Genomic DNA, 17,881 nt, shown 5'->3' on the forward strand with positions numbered 1-17,881 from the left:
TTAGGGGGGATGTGAAGAAAACTTTTTGACCCAGAGGGCGGTGAGGGTCTGGAATGCACTGCCTGGGAGGGTGGTGGAGGCGGGTTGCCTCACGTCCTTTAAAAAGTACCTGGATGAGCACTTGGCATATCATAACATTCAAGGCTATGGGCCAAGTGCTGGTAAATGGGATTAGGTAGGTAGGTCAGGTGTTTCTCATGTGTCGGTGCAGACTCGATGGGCTGAAGGGCCTCTTCTGCACTGTGATTCTGTGTCTTGGAACTATATTGCCATTAATTCACTGTTGCTGGATCTAATCCTGGAATCTCCCTTCCTAATAGTTTTGTTTGTAGGTACACCTACGTGATTTGGATTGCAGCGGTTCAAGAAGATGGATCGCCACCTTCTTAAAGCTAAGCAGGGATCAGAAAACAATGCTGATCTCACCAGCAATGCTCATATCTCATGAAAGAATTTTAAATAAAACTTACTATAATCACCACAGAGACCAATAACATTTGAAAAGAAATTCAAACTTCTAACTAATAGTTGAAAGAAAGTCAAGATTTCACAGTTCAAAACTTTTACTGTAACGGATGACTAGAAACACTATGACTAAACATTGTTTTGTTTTTTGTAGGAAACTTGTACTTTGAACTTTAGTGAGCAGCATTCCCCTTTTATACTTACAGAATATTTCACGCTCCACAGAATTACAGTCCTTATGGCAAACAGTCCGCAGTTACTCCCAGCATCCAATGGGTTCCCATATCCCCATTGCATTGAGTAGTAACTTCAAGTGACCGTCTTCAGGCTCTTCTCTCAGTTTTTGGAGAGTTTCTTAAGTTTATCACCAGCAGTAAAGCCTGTTACAGTATCTTTCTACCCAGTCTTCGCAGGATGAATCTCCTGGAATTCATAGATGGCTGCAGGATGTTTTTCTTTGACTAGAGACTGCTTCCTGTAGTAGCTTGTAAAGCCAAGTAGCCTCTTCTCTCTGTCGACCACAAAGGACATCTGTTGTCTGTTTCTGATATTCATTGACTTGTTGGGAAGTGTGGAACCTGATCTCAAAAATTGCTTCCTCTGCCCTCTTCCGCATGGCAATGTGAAATCCATTAACCTTGCATTGAGGTAACCCCTAACTCCCTTTCACCATAGAAGTAAATGGGCAGTTTACATTACAGCCATTTACAATCCAATCCCAACAACACCTTATGTGAGACTTTGAGAAACTCAGAGTTTGCTCATTGTAAAATCAGAGACAGCTGCCATTGTCTCCAAGCATAAACATCTTGCATCTTCTTCTCAGTAACACAATGTAAGCCTTCCTTTGATGTCTAACAATCAAACCAACCAGGCTTACTGTTTGGCAGACTGTAGAGCAGGTTACATGCCCTTTATTTGCCCTAAATGTAAAGCTACAGTCCCAAAATATAACAATCCCACAAACCTCAGAATTGTCACAAGATGAGGAAGGATGGTAGGTTTGGATGGAGCAAAATTATTACTGTGGAATGGTTGTATTGAATGGCCTAGTTCCATGTTGTATATTTGTATATAATTCTCTGTAACTGTCCCTTTTTATCATCACAGCTAACAAATCCCAAATAGACAGTCTCTGCTCATTCAAGGGTGGGATTGTAACATTGAAACCTGGATTGTGTAGCATTATTTATCTGACAGACTCTCCTGTTGCAACCTGCTGTCTGTGAAAACAATACTTACATATCTTGTATTGAGGGAGAGATGAACTATGAGATCTGAAGTGAATATTCCTAACTTCATTCCAGTCAACTGGTACTATCATCTTTTCAAAACACAACAAATGAGGTGATTTGATAAAAGAAAGTGGATCTTGTTCTTTACTCTTTCTGTTGGAGCTATATCATTTTACTACCCTGACTACTCAATCTCCCATTATTTTGTTGTTTCAAGAAATGGGTAACATTTAACTTTTCCAATAATAGTGCAATATAATGGCTTTGTAATTTCTCTGTAATACCAGTTAATCTCCCGTGATATTACTCATAGGCAAAGCAAATGCTTGTGCTGTAAATGCTCCTATTTACCAGCTTCTTTTAATGCTATTTCTCTTTTTCTTTATCTTCATCTGACTCATAAATTTTACTCATTGTGGCCTAAGTAATTCTGTGTCAATATTCAGCACTGTTTTCCAATTATTCTGTTAGCAATTCACTACTTTCTATCTGCTTCCCTTTGTCCTCCCAAAGACACGGGATCTTACTCAGGTTCTTGAAGTGAAGCACTCAATTTCTTTCTTATCTTTTTTTAAAGTGTGGGTTTTAAGGCAAGCTACCAAGTCACAGGTCATATTGATATTTATAATTATAGAGTATTACATACCAAACTATATTACCGTAATGACTGCCATATCACATCTCTGTAACATAATTTATACACCCAGGAGTATAAGAACCCGTAGCCTCAGTGTTACAGTTCAAGCTTGCTCAAATTTCAATTTTGTAAAACTTTCATCCTCCCTAACAGTCAACTTGAATAGGCAAACACTATAAACCAAACGTGTGGTCTCAAGCATGAATGAACCTAGGATCATTTACCCAGGGCAAAATTCTCATCCTTGTGTTAAAATCCCTCCGTGGCCTGAATTTTCCGGTTTTGGGCGGTGGAGGGGGGAGGGGGGCGCAGATCGGGAGCAGGTATGGGTGGGCGCTGACCCATCCACGATCAGGTTTGCACTGCCGTTTTACACAGGCGGGCCAATTAAGGCCCGCCCAGCGTATTTCTCAACTCCCAAGGATAGCGGGAGTGGGCGGGAAGCAGCGGGCATGCACAGACCACTGGGTCCAATGGAGACCCGGCAGCCTATTTAAATGAAGGCCTGGCAGCCTTTTCTAGGTTGCTCACAATGGCAAGTGCAAGGCCACTGCAGAAGGCTTCTGGTGAGCAGGCCAGTCCAGAGGATAGGCCAGCAGAACAGGCCAGGCTGGAGGGTAGGGCTGGGAGTCTATGTGCCCCTAGTTTGTAGGATGACTGCCCTGCTGTCCTCCTCGAGGAGGTGGCAGCACGGCGGGAGGTGCTGGTTCCCCAGGATGGGAAGAGGAGGCCCCGCCATATGACTAGGCCTGCCTGGGAAGAGGTGGCGGAGGTGGTGAGTTCCCACAATGTGGTGCGGCGCACTTGGATCCAAAGTTGCAAGTGCTTCAATGACTTGTTGTGCTCTGGAAGGGTGAGTACCATGTTGGCATTGGGAATTTATCTCAGCAGGTCAGCTTACCACCCCCCACCCCCACCAAGTCCGAGTGCTGTGACTGCATTGGATCATTGGCGGCATTTGTCCTTTGCTTGGTGGGCCAGCAGAAACTGTCCATGCTGAGGTCAGCCTGAGAGATGAGGAGATGAGTGTTTTGTTCCCACAGCATGTGTTACACTGAGTCCCACATGACTGGTTTGGGGGCAGCCTGGTGGAGCTGCACCTAGGCACTGTGCTTGAACTCCAGGGTATGTCCTAGTCAGGGTGATGAGATGGTGGAAGAGGAGCTTCAAGGTGGCGTGGTAATGAACTTTCTGCTGCACTCTGCGCTCCTCGTGCTTGCGCCTCCTTGCTCTGCAAGGGTATACCATGTGGAGCGTAATGTGATGTAGGCAGCATGTGTCCAAGTGGGGGGTGGGGAGCAGGCTAGCATCTTTGTGTGAATAGGGTGAGGAGACACTGGAACCCTGATATGTCCCACTCTGGTTGAGGTGGGCCGTGTGCAAACAGAGTCCATGTGCAATTTGCTCTAATCAATGCTCTTCTCTCATTTTCAAGAGAAGAATGTTTATAACACGGCAGAGTGTGCGAGGACTGATGGCAGCCAGGCGCAGATCGCTATTCTGAGCCGTTTCGAGCAAGAGGCCCTGGATCTGGAGAGGTGCCGTGCACCCATGTCCACTGATGTTGATGAGGCTGGGGTGCCATAGCCAGAGATTTTTGCCCAACGGTGAGGTCAGCATTATTCTCCCAACAGCCATAGCAGTGCTGAATGTTAAATGATTTAATTTTGCAACATGGCTTGACCATTGCTTATGGAAGGATGAGCGCATAATGATCCGGGGGACAGGGATGCACTTTGTCATGTCTCCACGCTAAGTGATCCACTGTCCTCGTTCTTCCTTTCAGCATCATCGGAGCAGGACCGGGAGGAGGAGCTGCAGAGGCCCCCTCTCACACCTGTGAGGAACCTGAAGTCTCACCAGCATCACACTTTTTCTGCGAGGCAGGCACCAGCGCAGAAAATAGCACCTCAGTGGGAATTCGAATGATGGCTAGTGTCCCGGTGAGGGCACTTCACACTCGCTGGTGGAGCTGGCAGAGACAGAGAGTGCCCATAGTGCCAGCAGTCAGAGGACTGCAGGGGACCAGGCACATGCTCAGCCAGTGCCTGATGATGTGCCTCTGGAGTTGTCTGTGATGCAGCAGGTGCAGGAAATGCAGCCGGGTGTGTGGTAGCATGTGGGGGAGATACATGAGGCTATGCTTGGTTGGTCTCTGTGGTGGAGGAGTCTAGGCGGACGCTCACCGAAGCAATGAGGCACAAGTCCAAGTGCCATCCATCCTCCATGGAGAGAGCGGCGACTTTCATGGAGAGTCTACTTCAGGAGACCCGTCAGGGCTTCCTGAGGATGCGCTTTGACCAGCAAGCCCTCACATCGGCACTGACCTCAGATGGTCAGTGCCAGTGTGGGAGATGGCGTGGCCATCAAGTTTCCCAGCTCGGTGCCCATCCATCCACGGTAAGCAGAGAGGTCCGAAGCGACCTCACGTTGGCGCAGCAGCTGCCCATCTTCTCTGCGAGGTCCTCTTAGGACGCTCCGGATGAGGGCAGCAGCTCCTCTGCCCATCTCCCAGTGACTGTATCATCCAGTGAGGCTGCGATGACTGGGAAATGCCAGCTGTAGAACTGGTAGCTCCCCCCCAAGCAGGGCCAGCACAAGCTGCACACGCCAGAGACTACTGCCAAGGTCATCAAGGCAGAGTCAGTAGGCTGTCTCAGATGCCACTCCCAGCAATGGGGAAGCACCAAGACATAGCACCCAAGAAACGAAAATCATGAGGCAAACTTAGGCACACCATGGGTTTTTCACTGGTACTTTTGTGTTGACCCGAGATGAAGCCCTTTCGATTTTATTTAATTTGCAAAGCTATTGTCTTTTTTTTGTAATAAATTGCTTTGCTTGACCAATTAAATTCAGATATGTCACCATGGCTGAGGGTGCCTCTTTCCTTCTGAATGTGTATGATTTCTAAAACTGTAATGAGTGTTTTGTTGGACATTCAGCTTCATTAACAAGGCCCTTAGTTACTGTTGCTAACCTGGCAGATTTTGCACTTAGGTGTCAAGTATCAGGCCAACAGCCCAGGTTTCTCTTGGTGGACCATCTGTGGTGTGCTCGCTGAAGGTTCATTGGATTAAAGCCTCCCAGGTGTCCCTGCCTCCCTGGAGTATTCCCGGGTCAGCGTCTGCCCTCTCAGCATTTCCCTGTGCGTGTTCATCCTCAGACACACTGCTGGACTCATCGTGTGCAACCGGGGCCACTGCGTCGGCGTCTTCATTGTCCACTGCGTCCCCCCTTTCCAGCGCAAGATTGTGGAGAACACAGCGTGCAACCACTATCACTGAGACACGATTGGGGGGTACTGGACTGTGCCCCCTGAGCGGTCCATGCATCGGAAGCGCATCTTGAGGGTGTTCTCTCCACCACAGCCCTTGTGGAGGCATGGCTCCTATTGTACTGCTGCTCAGATTCTGTTCTTGGATGGCAGAGAGATGCCATGAGCTAACTTCTGAGGAGATAGCCCTTGTCACCCAGCAGACATCCATCAAGCTGGGCCAGAGCACTGAAGAGCCCCGGCACCTGGTAGTGTCTGAGGATGTAGGCGTCGTGGGAGTTGCCTTGCACAGATTTGTAGAATCAGTATCCTGTAATCACACACAATCTGCACGTTCATGGAGTGGAAGCCCTTCCTGTTGTTGAAGGTGCTGGGCTCACCTTCTGACACCTTAATGGCCACATGTGTACAGTCTATTGCACCCTGGATGCGGGGAAAGCCAGCAATGGCCGCAAAGCCCCTGGCTCACTGTGCCTGGCTTGCCTGGTCCCAGTGGAAGTGGATGAATTTCAATGCACGCCTGAATAGAGCATCTGTAACCCACTTGACACAAGTGTGGACAGCTGATTGGGACACACCACAAAGGTCACTCACTGAGCCCTGGAAGGAGCCAGAGGCATAGATGTTGAGGGCAGCTGTGACCATGAGAGCCACTGGCATGGGGTGCCCACCCACATAGTTAAGGGAGATCTCAGGCCCAATCATCTGACAGATAAAGTTGACTGTCTCCCTTGAGAGATGGAGCCTCATTCAGCACTGCACCTCAGACATAGTGAGGTAGCTGCTTCGCTGCTTGTATACTCTGGCAGCAGGATAATGGCGTCTTCGGCAGCACTTTCCGCCTTGGATTTCCCTGCACCCCTTGTGCCTGCGCCTGACCTCCCAAAAGTGGCTCCCCTGGAGGCTGAGTGTACACAATTGGCCTCCTCCTCCTTCTAGCCCTCCCTTCCTCCTCAGAGGAGCTGCCTCCATTGAACAGTTCAGTTCCCATTCCCAGGCTAAGGGAAGACTTCCTGAAACATGCAGGTCCAGAAAAGATTCCTCATTGCAGAGTGCTGACCTGAAGGTTAAGAGTCTTGAAAAAGCAGTTGGTATGCGTTTTGAAGTACTGCAGATCAAAAGGCATGTTTGGAAAAACTTTCAAAAATAAATATCTGACTGTGTGCACGCTCACAACCCCAATGAGTCCTCTTATCCCACCCATGGATGAGGTTAATACAAATGTGTCCTACCCGCCTGCCTGTTCTGCCTGTTGCGCCCATGCACCGTACCGAAGATGGACGCTAAAAAATCGGCGTCGATTGAACACTCAAGGGCCTTAAATAACGTGCGCACGTCGGACATCATCATGCACCTGCCCAGCGAGATATCGCGTTGACGGGTAGTGACGTTGGGACGCTCATCCGATGTCACCGCGCGTCATTTTATGTGCGGACGTGCAGGACCGGCCCCTGCACAACAAAGGGAAAATCCTGTCCTATATAAACGCAAACTGTTCTTCTTTTATTGCTAGCAGGCGACACACAGGGATTCCACTACACCTCGTGTCACTTCTGAAAGCAGTTAGTGCAAGTTTCACTTTCCTAATGAGTCAAACTATTAAACATGCTTATTCATGAATAGAGTTATTCAGAGAAGTGAGCAGTAAAAGCAAGATAATTGAATTTGACCCAAAAACTGCAATCTTGATTCAGCCCATGAAGCCATGAGATCTTTACAAAATCTCGTTGATGAAGAAAAATGTGTTTCAGGGAGAGAATTCAGTGACTCTTTTACATACCAATGAAATACAACAGTTATAGAAATTAAATAGGCATATGATTGCAGAGTTGCTTTCTGCCTCCATGCCTTGTGGTCATATAAAACCAAAAGTATAACGGTTAACAGTTCCATGACATTTATTTTCAGGATTCCCTTTGGTTCTGGCAGTAATCCATCCTGTTGCAATTCCCAAAGAGGGGGGAAACACTATTCTGCAACAGTCCAACAGGTTAACAAGCTTACAGCAGATACCAATCATTCAAAGGATAATTAGAAACTATTTTAGTGGGACATTGGCACTGAACAGGATTAAAATTAAGCATTGCCATATTAAAAAGATGCTTTGTCCCTTCAAAGGTTGCTATAGAATTTTGCCTTTCTAACCAACATGAGTGCTTTGTAAACAGAAGTATAACCCCATCTTGGATGGGGCATTTTAAAACACTGGAGAAAATTTTAACCCTTTCTGCTCAGCAGGAATGGAACAAGTGCCTGTTCAGATGGATTGACTCGGTTTCTCACTCTGTTTTCTCTGATCTACCATTTGTACACTGCTGGCCTTACATAGAATTTATAGAACAGAAATAGGCTGATCAGACCAGCAGGTCAATGCCAGTGTTTATGTTCCACATGAGCCTCCTCCCTTGCTACTTCATCTAACACTTTAAGGAAACATTCTATTCTTCTCCCTCCTGTGCTTATCCAGCTTCAATTTAAATGCTCCAATTCTATTTGTCTCAATTACTGTTGTAACAAGCTCTACATTCTAACCACTTTCTGGGTAAAGACATTTCTCCTAACAAACTTATTGGATTTATTAGTGACTTTCTTATATTTATAACCTTTAGTTTTGAATGCCCCGATTTGGTGTCTGATGAGACACCTGATATTCTCAGACAAGGGGTCACAAGAGTGATTGCAAATTCTATGACATCAAGAGGAGCTCCATGTAAGTGAAAAACTTTCCATGTGTGAGATCAGACAAAAGAAGAGTTGATCCTCTGTGTGCCCACAAGGAAAGACATTGCACCCCCTGCCCAAGCAACACCCTTCCCCTTCTACTAGACCATCCTAAAACCTTTTCCCCTGCCACAACCTGCAAGTTTCAAGGCAGTCCAGGTCCACATTCAATGTTGTCCTCCTGGCAGCCACTCTGCAAAAGCTTTAGGCAGTGACTGGACCGAGTGCATTTAAATGACACCCAGGAGTTAAAATACCTCAGGCCTTAAATGCCATGAACCTAAAGCAGTGATGGCGTTTCATTCTTACCTCATCCCTAATTGGCTCAGGGTTAACTTTCAAGTGAGTTATACAAAAATGAAAAATAAGAAACTTATTTTTTTGGTGGTATTCCCAGACTAACTGTCAGATTATTGTATCTGTATAAAATGCATTGAGCAGGATTTTGGGTTTTGGGCTGGGTTTCCGAAATGGAGGTTAAATGGGGGTCATGACACATCACTGTATGGAAAACTGCCACCCGGCAGTGACTTCCCCCAGACTGGCCAATTAGCGGCCAGAGGATGGACTTGTCCAATTAAAGATGACTCTCAAAGCTGGAGGTCCAATAAAAAGCTCTCCAGCTCGGAAGGAACAGCAGCCTGCAGGGCAGGTAAGAGAGGGAGAGGGCACATCAAGATTGAAGTGCCCTCTCTCCAGCTGTCCTCTCTGCACTTTTTTAAACTTCTAAATTAAAATGGCTTCAGTAGCCAGGCCACCATTGTGGAAGGGTGTGGCCTACAATCACAGCTATGGCCAGGCAGATAGGGAGGGTCTTGAAGCCTGCTTGGAGCACTGGTCCCACAGTCTGCTGCTGAGAGGCCACCTCCAGGCAGATGGATTAGTCCCCACTGTCTCAGAGGGCCTGCAGGCTGACTGAAAAATTCTAGTTGGCCTCTGTCAATTGGATTTAAGTGGCCATTCACCTTCCTTAATTGGCTACTTACCATTTAAGGCGGCTAGACCTCCTGCGGCCAGTTCTATCTTCGGGAGAATGAGTTGACGCAGGATGGTTTTGGCAAACCGGCAGTTTGACCAGGGGAATAAATTTTTGCACCCATTCGTCCCCACGCTCTTTCCCCCATATTGGGGCAAAAATATCAGACCACTTTTTCGTTCTACTGATCCTGCCCTCATCCAGCTTCAAGAATCTATGAGAGAGGAAAAGAAGTGACCACATTTAGAGGTGAGGAGGATAGCAGTAAAAAGTTTCAACTCCAACCTAAGAGAGAAAATGGTTTTTAGCTGTAAAAAACCGTATATCCATTATGTATCTGAGATTTGAAATCAGGTGACAGAGGCACATGGCTAGTGAGCTGACTAATGGTTTTGTTGAATATTTGATCTATATTTCCTCGTGATTGCTTCCATGTGAAGGCCTCAGTCAGATTAGAAACTCACCATGTCCTTTGTAACTGTGCATATTAGCATAATACATCAGCCCTCTGTGAACCTTGATATTTTAATGTACTTTTTTCCTCTTTGCATTCTATGGCATGTTCCTTTCCTACCTTCTATCTAAAAAAAAAACAGGTTTTGTTTTCTAGATGTACAGCATCTCACTGTGGTCTGCAGTTATTTTGCTTTCAGCATCACCAGCAAAACGTATTTTGCAGAGTGTTGCCTACATCTCTTATAAAAGCCACCTCTTGAGTCAGAAGGTTTGTGGGTTTAAGTGCCACTCCAGAGACATGAATACAAAATATAGACTGACACACACAGTGTTGTGATACTGAGGGAATGCTGAATTGTCAGAGATGCTGCCTTTTGGCTGAAATGTTAAACCAAGGCTATGCGTTGTCAGGTGGATGTAACAACAACTCAAACTTAAATGGTGCTTTTAACATTGTAAAATGTCAATTACAAAACAAAACTTTGACACCCAGCCACATAAAGAAATGATAGGGCAGATGACCAACAGCTTGATCAATGAGGTCAGTTTTAAGGAGCAACATAAAAGATGAAAGAGAAGAAAAGAGATGGAAAGTTTTAGGGTGGGAATTCCAGACTTTAGGCCCTTGGCTGCTGATGGCATGGCCACCAGTTTTGGAGTGAATAAAATCGGGCATGCTAAACAGGCCAGACTTGGAGGACTGCAGATAGTGGAGGGTTGAAGTGTTGGAGAAGATTACAGAGATACGGAGGGGTGAGGCAATGGAGGTATTTAAGCACAAGCGAAGGGGTGATGGATGAATGTGATTTGGCATAAATTAGGACATGAGCAGCAGCATTTTAGATGACCTCAAGCTTACAAAACACAATGTGGGAAATCAGTCAGAAGTGCATTGGAATATTCAAGTCTAGAGGTATCAAAGGCATGGATGAGAGTTTTAGCAGCAGATGTGTCAAGATAGGGGCATAGTTGGGCAATGTTACAAGGTGGGAATAAATGATTTTAGTGATGTGATCTTAGTGCTTTATGGTCGGAAGCTCATCTCAAGGTCAAATATGACACCAAGCTTCAGACAGTTGCCGGTTAGAGTGATGGTGTCAGTGATGAGGGAACCGAGGATAGAGATAAAGGACAATGGCTTCATTTTTCCTGGTACTTAGTTGGAGGATATTTCTGTCTTCCTGCCCTAGATGTCAGAAGTCACCTGACAATTTAGAGATACTAAAAAATCCCATGTCACTATTTTGAAGAAGAGTAGGAGAGTTCTCCCCCGTGTCCTGGTTAATATTTATCCTTCAATCAACATCACTCAATAACAGATTAGTTGGTCTTAATCACATTTCAGTTTCAGGGGCCTTACTATGCAGAAATAGGCTGCTGTATTTCCTATATTGCACCATTGCCGACAATTCAAAAGCACTTCATTGGCTGTAAAGCGCTTTGGGACATGCTGAGATCATGAAAACTGCTATATAAGCACAAGTTCTTCCTTCTTCCTTTTTAAAAGCTATAGCAGAATGCATGGCCAGAGGGAGATGAATAAATATCTCATCCACTTGATATCTGTTTGAGGAGTTGTAACATTTCAGCTGCAGTGATGAAAGGAGAGCCATTTGTGATTTGACTCTGAAAATGTGGTGGATATACACCAGGCTGCTAAAAATTCACAGTAGATCAGTCAGCACCTGAAAAGATGGAAAGATAGGTCAGTACAATCATAGAAAGCTTATGGTACAAAAAGAGGCCACTTGGTCCAGCGTGTCCACACCAGCCAAAAAATGAGTCACCCAGCCTAATCCTACTTTCCAGTAGAACCATAGAAAGATACGTAGAGTATGACCTATTGTTAATTTTGAGCAATTTTTTCATTGCTACAGATTTCCAGCAATCTGTTTGTCGTCTATTTATCATTATATTCCATGTCCTGCCTTAATTCTAATTTATAACCTTTAGCGGTGAAGATTCCCATTTTGCCAGGATTGTGAAGTGTACCTGGAAGAAGGTTCAAATATATTTTGAAATTATCACGGAAACTGAGAGCTCAAAAAGAAATTTCTCAAAGCGTAATGGCAGAAATTGAATTTCTCACTCCCTCCATACACTCCTTTCGGATGAGTCTGTGTTTATGAATTTGTCAAATAATGCCAAGATCCAGTCAGCCTTCAAACTTCAAGAAGTTGCATTGGCAGTGTCTTTGTAGCATCATCAACAGAAACTCTCCCTCTGATTTTTGCCCATTTTATATCCAATGTTTGTATCTGAACCTTTTTGTACGTTTGGGATTCACTTTCGAGCATGCTTCCAGCAAAGAAGTGAGATCTTAATATCTTTGCTACATCATCCAAATTCTGTCATGAACTATTTTTAACCTCTTAGGGCAGCATTTTCCTGTCGGTGAGCGGGGGTGGGGCCCGCTCGAAAATGTGTAAAATGATGGGGGCGACGCTGGGCGTGATGTCACCCCACATCATTTAGATTTTCAGTTCGGCAGGCATGCAATCAAGCCGGCTGCGCACCCGCCGACCTGTCAACAGCCTATCTTAATTAAAAAAGTAACTAAAATGATGAATGGACCTGCCCATCCAACCTTAAGGTTGGCGGGCAGGTGAAGAGCTCAGGCAGCCTTCCGAAAAAGCATGAAACCTCATCCACGGGCGGGATGAGCTTTCAGGAGGGATTTAAAATGTTTGGAGAATTTTTAAGTAATGGACATGTCCCAGCTCATGTGACGGTGTCATATGAGGGGACATGTCAGGAAAGTTTTTTCTTACCTTTAATACATTTTTAAAACTTTGACTGATCTCCCTGAGACAGCACTTTGCCTCAGAGAGACCTGTGCATTCTTCCACGAAAATGTACACAGATCTGCTCAGGGAATTCCACCACCCCCCCCGCCCCGCCAACCAACAACTGCCAGCACAGGGAGCGCACACTCTTCCGGACAGACGTGGGCCTTAATTGGCTCGCCCACGTAAAATGGTGGTGCGCCCCCAAGTGGGGGCGCCGATCCGGAGCCCGCCTGATTGCTCCTGCAAAACCCCCCTCGATGGAGGGAAAATGCTGCCCTTATACTTTACACTCACTTTGACTCATGGAATTATCACAATCTCGACAGCATTATTCTGAAAGCTCTTGGATGCTTTTATATGCTAATCCTGAGCTCTGCTGTGATGCTAATAGTACAATGCAGGTTATGGAGAGGGAAACCTGTAGGCATGAATTGCCATATTACTGGATATCTATTTTGCAGCATTCAGAAACAAATCCATATTATGGTCTAAGTGGGGTCATTCACTTATTGTGTCCCCATGCTTGCCCAATTCAGTACCAGCTTCCTCCTCTATTTCACCCCCTGAAAGTCTTGTGCTGTAATGCCTCATCTACTTGGGCCAAAGTATGAAACCAAATGGGCACCCTAAGGTGCACATCTTAAATCTGTTGCCAATAATATAGTGGCAAATCCCATCTCTGAGTAATTCCCTATCGAATTCTAAATTTAAAAGGAAAAATCAGTGCTGAATTTGCGTTTGTCTAAAGCTAAAGCTCTTGAAAGGTTGATCTGCACCATTTGCCTGAAATCTACTCTGTGGCTGATGTTTGCACTTCCTATTATGTCTTTTTTTTTAAGAAATGTTCCAGGAAAGACGAATTGGCTTCCTGATCTTCAATCCAATTCAAATCTAAAGAAACAAATGCCAGTGGATACAGACAAGGGCACAAGCACATACTCATGCATTCACACCATATGTGAAGGTATATGGTATTACAGATGTAAATAGATGAGCAGACATATTATATGGTTGCCCAGGACAAGTTGGAAATGCCAATTATGATTGGCAATGGTAACACAAATTGGAAATCCATGTAAGCATGTGGAGCTGTGATCTATTTTTCTAACCAGGACATCCATCAAGTAGGTCATATTTTCAAATCAGAAAGAGCCGTAATCACCCCTAATGATTTGTAGTTCTCTGGTCTGCATCTCTGCACTGCAAGTAGCCTCTGACCCTCCTTAATTAGCAAGTTTAGATCGATTGTTGGACACAGTTGGATAAAACTGGTTGAGTTACAGTAAAGCAAGTTATCGATCAGTGAAACCAGGACTAAATCATGCCAGAAGGAATCTTGTCAATATGCATAAATAAGTCTAGTTCAGAAGCCTTTATCTATGGGCAGTTCAGGAAAGCAACTCGAACCAAATAAGTTCTTCTGTCTGACGAAAGCAAAATACTGCAGATGCTGAAAATCTGAAATGAAAACAAAACATGCTGGAAAACCTCAGCAGGTCTGGTAGCATCTGTGGAGAGAGAAACAGAGTAAACGTATCAAGTCGGTATGATTATTCTTCAGAGCATTTAAGTACTTCTGTCTGGTTCACAGTAGTAGTATCTTAACATTACAGTGAGGCATATCACTTGCTTTTTAAAAGAATACAGCTACACATCAAAATTGGTATCAAAATGCACCACCTAACTTCAACTACATGATGAGATTTGAATATTGCTGAAAAAGAGAGACATGTTTCCAAAGCTTTTCTGTCTTGCACTCATTAGGATAAACATAGGAATGCCAAATTTCAAACAATCACAATAATTATAGAGGAGAAATGGGCACTGATTGGTTGGTGTTTACTGTGATTGGCTAAGATGTTGCCATAGAGAAAGTAATGGGGAACTATTTAATCCCTAAACTCCCAGTGAATTCAAAAAAGGTGCAAGGCTTGAACATATTCCTTTCGCTTGCAGGGAATGAGTCCTTGAATATGAATGTATGTTGCTTCTAGCAAGCATAAATGAGCTACATTATGAGATCAACTGATTAACTTACTTTTTTGCGTAACTATTAGCACACTCGGGATTGTTCAGCCAGTGCTGCGCAATCATATCTTACTGTAGACATTTTGTTTTGTGTTTTGCAGATGTGGGCTGGTTGAGTCTGATCTGTACTCTGTCTATTGTGAATATCCAAAGGAATATGTTGTTTGCTTTAATCAGCCAATCCTGGGGACATAGGGTGCACCTACTTGGCATCACACTGGCATGGAAATTCATAAATGGTATTGTTCAATTGTGCGGTAGGCAGAACATCTTTCTAGACTGAAGGCAGCATCCTGTTAGTGGAAAATACTACTCACATGGGACGGAATTTTCCATGTGCATTGGCAGCGGGCATTTTTGGCAGCATGAGCAGACAATATGGCAAGGAGGCCAAAAATTGGTTTCATAACGTCGTGAAACCAATTTGCAATCGTCCCTCTGCCCGTCAATGGCAGGCCGCATATCCTGCTATTGGATATCAGGAACTTCACTGTAATATATCTGCACATCATTATAAGTCCAGCTCACTGGTATCACTCCCGCACGTTGGATCATCCGGGCACATTGGTGTGATTGTACACCGACGTGTTTCACAACTGGACATAACCGACGTGCACCTGGCGAGCTGCATTTTGCTCGGGACTTCAAGGTTTGCCAGCCTTACTTTGGGCAGCACTCGTGGTCCACAACGCCGGGCCTCGTAGGTAGCACCACATCACTGTTAGGGGGGCTCATGGGCTGGTCTCTACATACCATATCAGTGGCTGGAGGGCTTGTGGAAGGGGGAGAACTGGCCTCAGGCAAGGGAAAAGGCTACAAAGTGAGGGTTGTACTGGGAATGGGGTTATCCCAGGGTCTGTGTGGGGGTGCAAGTTGATCTGTGCAAGTTACCTCAAGATTGTGAGGGCTGAGAAGGCAGTCTCCAGGGGAGATGAGGCCACATAGAGATATGAGGGTGTGTGTAAGAGAATGACTGGTGATGTACCTTGAGCTGGCAGTGACTGAGTTGCTAGTGAATGTGTGATAGCCTTGAGTGTGTCAGTTTAGAGTGATCAGATGGTTGTCTTACCCTGGTGGCATGGATGAGATCATTCATCCTCTATCTACATTGGATGGCCAACCTCTTCTGTGCAACATTTGCATCGATCACCACTGCCCCTTACCTGCCAAGCCAGAGTAGTGAGGTTGCTGGACCTTCTGCAGCCAGAGCATGGGTAGAGGACATCATGATGGGCCTCCACGACATCTAAAAGATGTTCCAGGGACATATCACTGAATCAGGGGGCTGCAGTCTTCTGACCTTTCAGGGCCATGTCTTCTGTACAGCAGTCCTGGGCTGGAAGCACTGAGAAGTGTGCACATAGCTCCGCTTCCAAATATGGCACTCAGCAAAAGGAAGCGGCGATGTGACGGCATGGCAGGCAAATGAGAGCCCGCCTACCATTGAAACAGCATATTTCCCGGGGATGCATGATTAATGAAGTGGGATTGGGATGATATGGCATGAAAAGCTGCCACTGCGGCCAATAGGTAAAACTTTCTTTTTCCTGCCCGCTACTGCACTTAGTACAAATCTGGGACAATTCTGCCCATAGTCACTGCATACTAACAGAATGAAATGGCTAGCTTAACCTGATGTTCGAGTTTTTGCGAGACTTTGCCTTTCCAGGGTAATTGAGGGAGACCTTGGCCCATTTGCTAGTTTGTGCGATACACAGCGAGCAATGATCTGATCAGGCACGCCATTGTCCTGCAGGATAACTGCAATACACTGATCTCCCATCAAGCATGTGAGATGTGCAAATGGCTTGGGCCCTATTTACAAGATTGCTGATGGGCCACTCTTATAGCATGTGAAGCTATACAAATCCCAATGTGTATATTGACCAGTAAATGTAGGCTTTCAGTAGACAGTCATGGAGAATACATTAGCAGTTTTCTCAACGAGAATGTCAATGAAAGGGAGCAAGTTAGACTTCTCCATCGCCAAAGTGAGTTTGAGCAGGAGATGAAGGGTCAGGTAATCTTTACACACAGTTACAGATTCAAAGATCACAAATGTATCATTTATATATCAGAAATCTGTACAGGATAGAAGGTTAGGGCTTATTCCATTAAAAAATGCATTTCTTGTGGAAACCGACAAAAGCGTTAGTGATAGGAGCAATCATTAGATTGGATGTAAATACCATGAAGCTTGCAAGAAGTGTTTGCTAGGCATAAAACTAAACATAGTGAGGATGGTGGGGATGGGAAGCTAAAATTTAAAAATACTCAAGCCTGACTCCACCCCACCCCATTTCAAGTTTTATCGAAGGTGAGGCAGGCAAATAACCCACACTCATAAGGAGTATGAGCCTCAAAATTGGATGCTCTATTTTAACTGCATTTTTTTTTTATTTTCTGGGGCCTCTGGAGTCCCAGATGCATTGCTTGTGGGTCAGGAGGAGCAGAAATGTTACCTCCAGGCCCAGCAAGCATACTTCCTCATGATTGGACTGCTGTGGTCAGCTCACGCACGTGATTTTCGATTCACCCACCACCCCCTAATTCAACACCCTACCCACCTCCGCAATGTGCAATTCACCAGTTGACTTACCCCCAACCCTTGCGATGTCCCAAGCCCACAAAAAAATGTCACACTTCTAACCCCGCGATGACAGACAAGTTTGACGTCTGATCCTCAGCTGCTTTCCCGCCCGGCAACCTGCCTGCCGACCTGGCTTGCTGTCCATTGAAAATCCCGCCTTCCGTTTTCCCCAGTGCCCCCACCCCCACCCCCACCCTTGCACACCCGCTCTTCCCCCAGCCGAAGAAATATCAGGACCAGTTGTGTCAAGAGTCCCACTAGATGTCAGTACAACACTAAAATGTTCTTTGAATGTCTATAGCACTAAAAGGAGTGAGAGAAAGGTAGCATTCTAAAAGATAAAAGTGGCAATGAAGTTCAGGAAGAAGATTAATTCAGTAAAATGTTAATTGAATATCTTTCAGGAGTAGTCGCTCAAGCCTGTGGTGCTTGTGTGTCATCCAACTTCTGTGACATGCCCAGTTTCTGATAGGTTGTTCAAGCCTGTGCAAGCGTGGCATTTGATAGGTTTGGGAAGCTCTTGTCTTGAAAAGACAAGACTGAAGGTTGATCTGATAGAGGTCTTTACGATTATGAAAAGTTTTGGTAGGGTAGATGAAGAGAAGATGCTTCCACTTGTGGGGAATTCCATAACTAAAGCGTATAAATATAAGTAATAATAAATTCAATAGGGAATTCAAGGGAAACTTCTTTACCTAGATACCAGC

This window comes from Carcharodon carcharias, chromosome 8 (assembly GCF_017639515.1).
Source record: "Carcharodon carcharias isolate sCarCar2 chromosome 8, sCarCar2.pri, whole genome shotgun sequence".
NCBI classification, from domain to species: domain Eukaryota; kingdom Metazoa; phylum Chordata; class Chondrichthyes; order Lamniformes; family Lamnidae; genus Carcharodon; species Carcharodon carcharias.